This window comes from Pinus tabuliformis, chromosome 5_1 (assembly GCF_031772625.1).
Source record: "Pinus tabuliformis cultivar Carrire ecotype Pingquan chromosome 5_1, CPIR1, whole genome shotgun sequence".
Lineage (NCBI taxonomy): Eukaryota > Viridiplantae > Streptophyta > Pinopsida > Pinales > Pinaceae > Pinus > Pinus tabuliformis.
The window spans coordinates 654,406,865-654,417,045 of record NC_142305.1 but is presented as its reverse complement, the minus strand read 5'-3'; the positions used below and the strand labels follow the sequence as shown (position 1 = coordinate 654,417,045).

Here is a 10,181-nt window from a genome sequence, read left to right as displayed (position 1 = left end):
GAAGGTTTAGTGTGAAGGCCATAACATAGAATTTTGGAATTTTGATTGGAATGTTTAGTGTTAATATTCTTACATTTTGGTAATTGCTCCCCAAATTTGTAACTCTGTTCATTTTTCGAGAATGACAATTCTAGAATTGGTAATGTGTTTCTACATATCACAGAATTTAGTTATGAAGCCTAGGAGATGCAGACCTCAGTCATGGTTGAGAATATAGTTATAAAAGCATAGAGTTATGTTTTCTTGGTTGACTTCACACAAGGGATTTGAACATTCAATTTCTTGCTTTATATAATATTTGATAACACAGCAGTAGCCAATTGAGCTGCCTCCGATGGACGGTATAAAGTTATGTTTGAGCATAAACTTGCTTATTAAAAAAAAATAGGGGTCCATGATTAATATCCGTGCGTTTGGCTTTGTTATGGATATTTTAGGAAAATTTACATCCTCTATAAGTCTGATTTTGGAATATTAATTGCGATGTTGCTTATTCATGGTAACTAACCCTAATGCTTGTCAAGCTGTTGAGTATTTGAACAGATTAATGTTCTCCATACTAAACTCATAACTGGACGTCCAAGCTCTTGCCACCCACTTTGTCCAATTTTCCTTGCAGAATGAACAAGTGTACTATCAAGCATCGTTGCATAATCCTGAAGTAGAGTCAGTAAGGGTAAGACTACCATCATGCTCCCTCCGTTAAATTCAAAACAAAAAATTATTACACTGATAACCACAAGTGAACTAATGGGGGCCAATAACACTTTCATATACATCATGTGACATGTACAGTGCCTCCAGGCAGTGCCCATGGCATCTTCCAGTTGAACAAATAATACAAAATATACATCACAAAATTACAAAACTGTGACCAAATAAGCACTGGATCAACCAGAGAGGTTTCTGTCGCTAAGTGGCTCACAGCTGTTAACGATAATCATTCCTGGTATAACACTATAAAGTCCTCCAATTCCTCTCCCATAATGTCATATGCAGAAGTGTTTGGAGGTATGAGATTTTCTTGTGCAAATGCGTGTGGCTGTCAAGAAACTCCATATGGAGTTGTTGCATTTCTCCTATCATTCAAGGCCGATATTCTGTCTTCTCAGATAAAATGTTTGCTTCAACTTTGTAGACAATCAGCCTGGATTCCATCCGTTGAAACTTACAGAAGACATAAGGTGAAATGCTAGTAGAAAATGTTGTAAATGGCTCACCGAGCATCAAGTCCAGTTTCTAGTTTGGAATGGTTTTTCTCGAGCTTCATTGAATATTTCTGGATGATTTTGGTTGTCTTACACACAGCATGTTCACCAGTGCCAATCAACTTTTTCTTTGTTTGCAATATTTTGTGCATATTTAATTGTCTGTCACAATGAAAACCCATGAGTGTCAATCAACTTCAAGCTTTTCATTTTTTCTATTTGCGACCTTTTATGAACGTTCTACTGTCTATCAAAGTTAAATCTCACAGGTCCCATTCAATCTCCTTTTGTTTGCAAGCTTCATGGGTTTTCTGTGATTATGCCTCATTACTGGGTTTCATGTAAGCTCTTTTAGGTAAGGAAGTAATCAATGATGATGGGTTTAAATAGAGAATCCCGTCTGATATCCTCTCTTTGGAAATGCAGGTGGAGATGAGGAGGAGAAAAGAGAAGGTCCTCCACATTCATATGTTCTGTAGCAAAAGCCAGGCTTACTTAAATCCACAAGCAGGCCTCTGGATGGAGTTGGTCTTGAGGTTAAGCAAGCAATCATAAGCTGCCTCAATGGATTTGCACTAGATATCTTTCAAACAGAGGTAATCAAATATTTTAAGTTATTATGTATGAAAGTACAATAGATAATTGTCTAACTCTATGAAAATACAATAGCTAATTGTCTAACTCTGTTGTTTTGCACATTGTCCTCAGCAATCCATGGGAATGGCTATTACAGACGAGGAGATCAAAGCATTGCTACTTCACACTGCAAGATATGAAGCAGGACTATAGTAAAAGCAACAGAATACACCTCTGAAACTTCTTCATCAGCTCGAAAGCATAATATTCTGTCAGTCAGATTTTATATCAGAATCCATGGAATTCCCATGGTTGTATCATTTTTTCCAAAGGGTTTCAAGAATGCAAGATGAAGCAGGTTATCAATACATATTAGGCTACTAACACAGTAGGTGCCAATTCCGGTGACTAGGCAAGATATTGCTTGAAGCTATCCACATGACAAAGTGTTGAGAATATGTGAAATGTAATCATGTCACTACATGTGATATCTGAATTCGTAATCCTCTGTGAATCATGTGAACAAGACCTGGATTTTGGTATTTTCTTGGAAAGATTGACAGTGAGCGGTTGGCTGATAGAGTTGGCCTTGGATGATAGCCAAATCCGACATTTTTCCGCGTTGTACATAAAGTTTGTGATATTCTATGTTGTACATGTACCTAACTTTTACGCGTCCCACTTTTCTGCGTGTGATTGTTCTCCTTCAGAGTTGGAAAAATTATTTATTTTTATGGGGATGTTATAATAATGCTCCTGACAAGTGGTTTTGTGTGGTTCTGAGTAGAAGCTGAACATCATGTATAACTAAATGTAAGGAAAGCAACTAAAATGGACAAATAATGGATGGTGTAATTAAGAATCATATAAGGGATGGTTGAGTGAGGTTCTAAATTGATATTTCCAACTATAGGAGACATGTGCTCTGCAGCTGGGGCAAGGGGCAAGGAGATGCTGGGCTAATTCACGTGCATGACTCCGTAGGTCACATGTGCATGTCCGTGGAAAGAGTCACATGCTCATGCTTTCATATATCACGTGTATATATCCCTTAATATTTTTGGGTGGTAAATAGAAACAACAGATCTCAATTATTTTAATGGAAAATTTACAAAAGGATGTAATTAATGGCGATTCAAGGATATTAGTGTGATTTATAATTAATATATAATTTCTATAAAATTAGCATTTATATCTGAGTGAGAAATCGTTTGTTCATATCTTAGAACTCTTTTCACTCATTTTTTTTTTTGGCTTTGATATCAAAACAAGGTGGATTGGTTATTGTTGGATAGTTATCTTTGTGGTTATTTAATGAATATTTTTAATAAAAAATTAACATATTAATTAATTTTTTTTTAATTTTAAAATAAAATTTATTAAAAAGTTGTAAAGATTTACTAAATTTATAAGGAAGGTATGTAGTAAAAATATTGCAAAAATATGTTTAGTATTTATTGTACATTATTCTGTATAAAAATTGTATTAATTTTTTCTTTTTTAATATTTTAAATTTGTATGTTTTTTTATCAATAAATAAAGGAACAATTTTTTGTTTGTTTGTTAAGTTGTGTAAGTGTTAAGATGATTGGGTTTGAGAAAGCTTGACCAACACCAACTCTAGGATACATTAATCCAATATCCACTCTAAGATACACTAATCCTTCACGTGATTGGATTTTTTGCCTATGGAATTTAGAACACTTGACCTTCACATCAAAGAATGCCTCACCAATACACTCATCATCATCTATTTTATGCCCCTGCACGAATTTCAAGATTTTTAGTTAAATACTTTGATTATAAATTAAATGTTAAATACTTTGATTATAAAAATTTATTTTATTAGCTATCTCATTAATAAATATAAAAAATATATTATATACAAAAATTTATATGTTTTTCTCTTTCCATACTCCAAGCCTCTCTTATTTTCGTATCAATAAATAAAGGAACAATATTTCTTGTGCCAACTATTTGGTTGAGGGGGAGAGGTTGATTGCTACCATGAATTCCAAGATTTTTAGTTGAACACATTGATTATAAAGTTTTAAGTTATTGGCTACGTCGTTAATATATATAAAAATATTATATACAAAAATTGTATCATGTTTTTTTCTTCCATACTCCAAATCTTGCTTTTCCAATCCATAAATAAAGTAACAATGGTTTATTAAGGAAAGTGTGAATTATTAGGCTTATGGTTAGAGGCTGATTTTTACCATTAGTTCCAATATTTTTAGCTAAATACTTTGGTTATAATGATTTAAGTTAACAATTTTCTATTTTGATAGACATTTAAAATAATTAGATTATTAAAATTTAAAAGAAAAAAAATTGAGTAGAAGAAAATGGAACTTTAGTTTATAAAAAAATAAATATATTTAATTTTTATTTTTTTTATTTATTAACTTTACTTTGATGCTTTCTGTTCTTTATTATAAAATGTCTTTAATAAAAAATCATAATTAAATTGATAAATTTTATTATATGCTTTCTGTTCTTTATTATAAAATGTCTTTAATAAAAAATCATAATTAAATTGATAAATTTTATTATATGTTATTAGATAAAAACTCATAAATATAAATTTTTCGTACATATTATTTGATTTCATTTGATTCCCCTTAATAATATTCCATTTCTAACTTTTAAAATAATTTTTTTATTTATTTCTTTAAAAAATTTGAAAAACTTTTCTTTTCCAACATGATCTCACTCCGTATCCACAATCACAACAATAAATTATAAATTGAAATATAATATATTAATTTAATGTCATTCTTTTTTATATTCATAAGAGGATAATTTACCTTTTTATTATACTTCAATACCATTGGATCATAATTTTATTTTAATTTAAACCATGATAAACCTATCACCACATGTAATTATGATACACCCTTCTCTAAACGACACGTTCTATAAACCAAAAACCCATTCACAATTAGATGAATACCGATAGCTACAAATAGTACCTGTTTTAACTTTATCCAAAATTGATTTTTTTATTAAGAGAAGCTGAATCTGATTGGCTCTTCAAAGTAAAGCACGATTCAAAATAAGAGGTGCTACAAACGGTAGCTACGTGCTTGCTCTTATAGAAATTGTAAAGTTAAGCTCAAGAAGGTTGCTCGAGCACGATTAAAAATCTGCCGAGCTTGCATCACGTGCATGTGATCAGACCCGTGATCGTTTTGGATTACTCACCCGATATTCAATTACACTTTGCAACTCAGGCTTGTCCTTTATTCAATCAACTCATCAAGGTGACGATAATGGGGTTACTACTATTTAGTTGTCATCGATTACATGTTGAGTGCAATATAATGCTATTATTGTGAATGGTTTTTCCTCCACGTGTCGTTGAAACTATAGTTGTTAACATTAATGGAGTGTGTATTACCAAGTTCGCCCGAATTGGGGCAAACAGTGCGGAAATTCGCCCATTCGGTTCGCCTGCCGAACAATGTGCCGAAATTCAAGCCGATTCCTAGCGTTAAGGGTTAATTGCGGGGTTAATGCAATTTGTTAATTATCTGGCGCAGGATGCTTTCTGAACATGTATGGGGTTAATCAAAAGGGTTATTCATTTGCTATGTTTTGAACAGAAATACATAGAAGGGATGGTATATAAAAAGAAAAAGAAAAAGAAAATGACATGTAGGAGAGAATTTTTTTTTTTTTTTTTTTTTTAAATTTTGGAAATCATGAAAAGAAGATAGTAAATGCTCAGAAGAGAAATAAAGAGAGGTTAGAGGGCATAGAAATAAAGAGAAATTGGATGACATGAAAAGTTAAAAAATAAAACAAAATAAAAAGTAAAAGTGATATTAATTTTTTTGTTTTGAATCTTAAAATCTTAAGAAAGAGGATATGAAAGAATGTTTGAAGTGACTTAATTTTACCAGTAATTAGTTTTTATTTATGGAGGGATTATATATAAACAAGTTTTTAATATAGATTTTATAAATTTGCATCATAAATTCGGAGGGAAAACATGAATAATAGAATTTTTGGATAATTTTATTAATAAGATTGTTATGTTATTTAAGATTAATAAAAGTTATTCCAAATTTAAAAGAAATGGAGAAAAAAACTAAAAAAAAGGCACAAGCCTTTATGATGTCTATTATCGAATATTTTAAGAAGTGAAATTTTTTCATTCGATTTTTATAGTATCATATAGAATTCCAATCCTAATCTGAATTCAATCTTGGTGAGTATGCTTGAGATTATATTAATGGTAGATTCATATACTTAATGAGAGTTTCAGTTTAGCCTAGGATTTTGTTCAAAAGAATGGAAATTTCAACCATGGAAATTTTTAGAATTTAGCTTACAACTGATTTTGGGTGCCCTAAAGGTTTTTGATGGTGCTAAGTCTATTGCTATGGTTAAAAATAAAATTCAATCACTCCTCCTGTCAATTTTTTCTTGAAAAAAATTAATAAGACTCGGAAGATTTTTGGCCCTAGAGGCATTGACACCTCAACACCTATTTAATGGGCATAGAGCAGACACTAATAGAATTAACAATCTTGACGGTAATAGAATGGACAATCTTAATAAAAATATTGGAAAAGTGTATATTTAAATATATGTTAATTCTAGATCTGAATATTCAATAAACATAAATCTAACATTGCACAAAACACAAATTGAAATAAATATATATACAGCAGTAAAAGACATATTAGTGAATATTACAGATAAAGAATTAAAAATACTTGAATAAATATGAATATCCCATGGAGATAAAAGTAATACTACACAACCTACCATTTGCATATACAAAATCTATGATCTATATGTTTACAAAATAATAAAAACATAATCTTGAGTCAAACATGTAAAATATTCTTTAATAAAAACATAATCTTGAGTCAAACATGTAAAATATTAAAAGAATATGTACTTTGTCGAAATAGACATAACTCTAATACTACACAAAATAGGTAATAGACACACATATAGAAATGGCTCGGTATTATTTCATCTGATACACTTAGTTTAAAAAGGATGTGATAATTTCTCTTTATTCTGGGTACTATGTCACCTAGCAAGTTCTTTTCTCTCTCGGGAAAAATTGGCAAAATCGTTGTGCACTAGGAGATTGTACGTGAATATAATAAAATATACAATAATCCATTATATTTCCCAAACTTATATAGGTTATACCGTGTAAAAACCTACCCATTCCTACCTATTCCCATCGTTGTAAGGTTTTGTTTGAATTAATTGGAAGCTGTCCAATTAGCGATGTTTCGGCCGTCTTTAACAAGAAAAGCCCTAGGAAAGCAGAATCCCATAACCCCTCTTTTTGAAGCAACCACCTTCTATGAACAAAGAACCTCTCATCATCACTTGCATCATACCCACTAAACTCCAAGATGAAAAAGAGCTCCGGATTAAATATGTTCCAAAATAAGAGGCTACAAACGGTAGCTAAGTCTTGTGCGCTTATATATTGTATTCTAGCTTACTTCAGCGAGATAAAAATTCCGTCAAGCTTGCTTGGTGTGCATGTGATCCATCAGAACCCGTGATCGCTTTGGATTACTAAACCAGCAATGCAGTCATGCTTGCAACTTGTCCTTTATTTAATGAACTCATCAAGGGGAGAATAATGAGGTTACTATTATTCACGCTTGCAATTCATGCTTGTCCTTTATTTGATTTACTCGGCAAGGAGAAGATAATGAGGTTCCTATTATTCAGTTGTCATTGATTACTTGGGGAGGATAATGAGGTTAATATTAGTCAGTTATTATTGATTATATTTTGGTTACCATATATTGCTTTCAGTCTGAAAAGTTTTTATTCGAGTGTCCTCTTTTTCGAGTTATTTAGTAAAAGCTATACCGGTGAACCAGGTACTTAAAACATTAAGAGAGTGGGTACCTAGGTTTATGTTTGTATATGTGAATACTTAAGTGAATACTCACAAAATTTGCAATTTTATTAAAATCTGAAGGAAATGTGAAATTGAGTTTATGTTAATTGTAAATTTAGATATTCAATATAAATAAATTATACTATCGGAATCTCTAATAGAAACATATATGTGCTAGTAAAAGTCGTATTAGTGATACTTGGACCATTAAGTAAATCATTGGGAAATTAGGAAGGTGTATATTATTGGGAATGTGTTCACACGAGTTTATGCCAATTGTAAATTTAAATATCCAATGTCTATAAAATTAATACATAATTTACAATTTACATATAATAAAAATTAAGCAATGTTGATTTGTTTTATATTTTTTGATTATTTTATTGTTAATTGTAAATTTGGATATTCAATGTGCATAAAGCTAATGGTGAATAGAATTTGTAATAGGAAATAATATACTATTATTTAATTTGTACATTTCATTAAATTATTAGTTTTTGAAGGCTTTGATCATTTTGTTTTATTGCGTTACCTAACATGACAAAGAATGAAGAGAAATCATGGAACAAAGATTGTTCTTCTCAATATTCAAAATAGCTAAATAGATTACATTGAAAGCATCAAAATAAATTACTCAAGTGAAACTCGACTAAACTGAAGTAAATCTGAACTGAATATGACACCTAGCAGACAATGAAAAAATGTGATGACAATGAAAAAATGTGATGACACCTAGAAGACACTGAGATTAATATCTCAACATCCCCCCCTAATCTCAATTGTTACAAGTAGAGGCACTTACAGTAACTAATTTCTCTCTTTGAAATTCAAATACATTTTTGCCCAATGGTTTTTTGAAAATATCTACAAGTTGGTCTTTGGAACCACAAAAACAAAGTACTATGTCCCCATCATCGACAATCTCACGGATGAAATGAAAACATGTCTCAATGTCCTTGCTCTTTTTGTGGAAAACATGATTTGTTGATAAAGAAATAACTAAACTGTTATCATAGTAAATAGGATTTTTCTCTTTTTGAACATTTGAAATATCTTTCAATAATCTTCTCAACCACACTACTTGACAATTTGTTGAATTCGTTGCTACATATTCCACCTCTGCAGAAAATATAGAAATGATTTACTGTTTCTTGGATGCCCATGAGATCAAATTGTTTCCAAGGTGAAAAGCATACCTGAGGTACTTTTGCAATCGTTTAGACTGCCTGCATAATCAGTGCTTGTATAACCTGAAAGTGAACAAATTTTAGTATGTGTGTAGAAAAAACCATAGTTTATGGTCTTTGCAATATATCTTAAGATCCTTTTTGCAACATTTCAATGAGAAATCTTAGGTGACTTCATAAACCTTGAGACAAAACTAGCAACAAACATGATATCAAGTCCAGTTGCAGTGAAATACAAATAACTACCAACTAGACTTTTATACAATGTGGGATCAAATGGTGGTATTATATCTTCTTTGCTCAACTTGGTGCCTTGAGCAATTGATGTATCAAATCATATTGCAATTGTTATTCTGAACATTTGGATGATGTTAGTGGCATAATTTTATTGACCAACAAAAATGGCATTAGTAGATTATTAAATTTCAATGCCTAAGAAGTATTTCATGACCCCTACATCAGTCATATCAAACCTTGTTTGCATTGCTGCTTTGAAGTCTTCTAACATCATATTTCCTATATAAAGAAGATCATTTATGTAAAGGCATACAATACAAATTTTAACTTCGTGAGTTTTGGTATACAAAGTTGGCAAATGGTTGCTTATGCAAAAATAACCTTTTATGAGATGGTGTCGATACAATTGTACCAACATCTTGGAGCTTGTTTCAAGCCATGCAAGGATTTTTCAATCTGTATACCTAATGCTCCTATCCTGGAACTTCAAAACTAGGAGGTTGTTCCACATAAACTTCTTCCTACAATATCCCATTTAAGAAGACAAATTTTACATCAAGTTGATGGACTTTCCATTGGTGTTGAGTTGTTGTGGAAAAAATAGTTCTGATAGTGTCTAACCTTGTTGTTGGAGAAAAGTTTTCACCATGGTTGACACAAAATTATTGTGAGAATCCTTTGGCAACTAGCCTTGACTTATGTTTCTCAATTTCTCCTTTTTCATTAAGCTTGGTCTTATATACCCATTTTACACCAATTTTGGTTTTGTCTCTTGCGAGTTTAGCTAATTATCAAGTATGGTTCTTCTCTATGGCAACAATTTCTTAGTTATTTGCATTAACCTAATGCTTTTCCTTAACTGCTTCTTCAAAATCGGTTGGTGGAGATGAAATAAATGCAAACATATTATGTTCGTCAAAATCACGCTCTTGCTCATATATTTTTCTGGTGCTTCTTATTTTCTAATTGTCTTCTTAAGATGTGGATTCACGCGTGGATTCATTGGTTGAAGATGTACTATTTTCAGAGTGGTATGGTTCTTCTTCAACTTGAAATCTTGGTAGTTTGGGTGGATAA

General features: G+C 31.3%; 1 long non-coding RNA gene across 1 annotated transcript; it reads left to right on the top strand.

The window, feature by feature from the left end:
- The first annotated feature begins 1,009 nt into the window (after positions 1 to 1,009).
- LOC149166690 (uncharacterized) lies at positions 1,010 to 2,445 on the top strand. Its single transcript, XR_016260453.1, has 3 exons — positions 1,010 to 1,184; positions 1,635 to 1,804; positions 1,917 to 2,445. It is a non-coding gene; the product is annotated as an uncharacterized LOC149166690 (long non-coding RNA).
- The last annotated feature ends 7,736 nt before the right edge of the window (positions 2,446 to 10,181 follow it).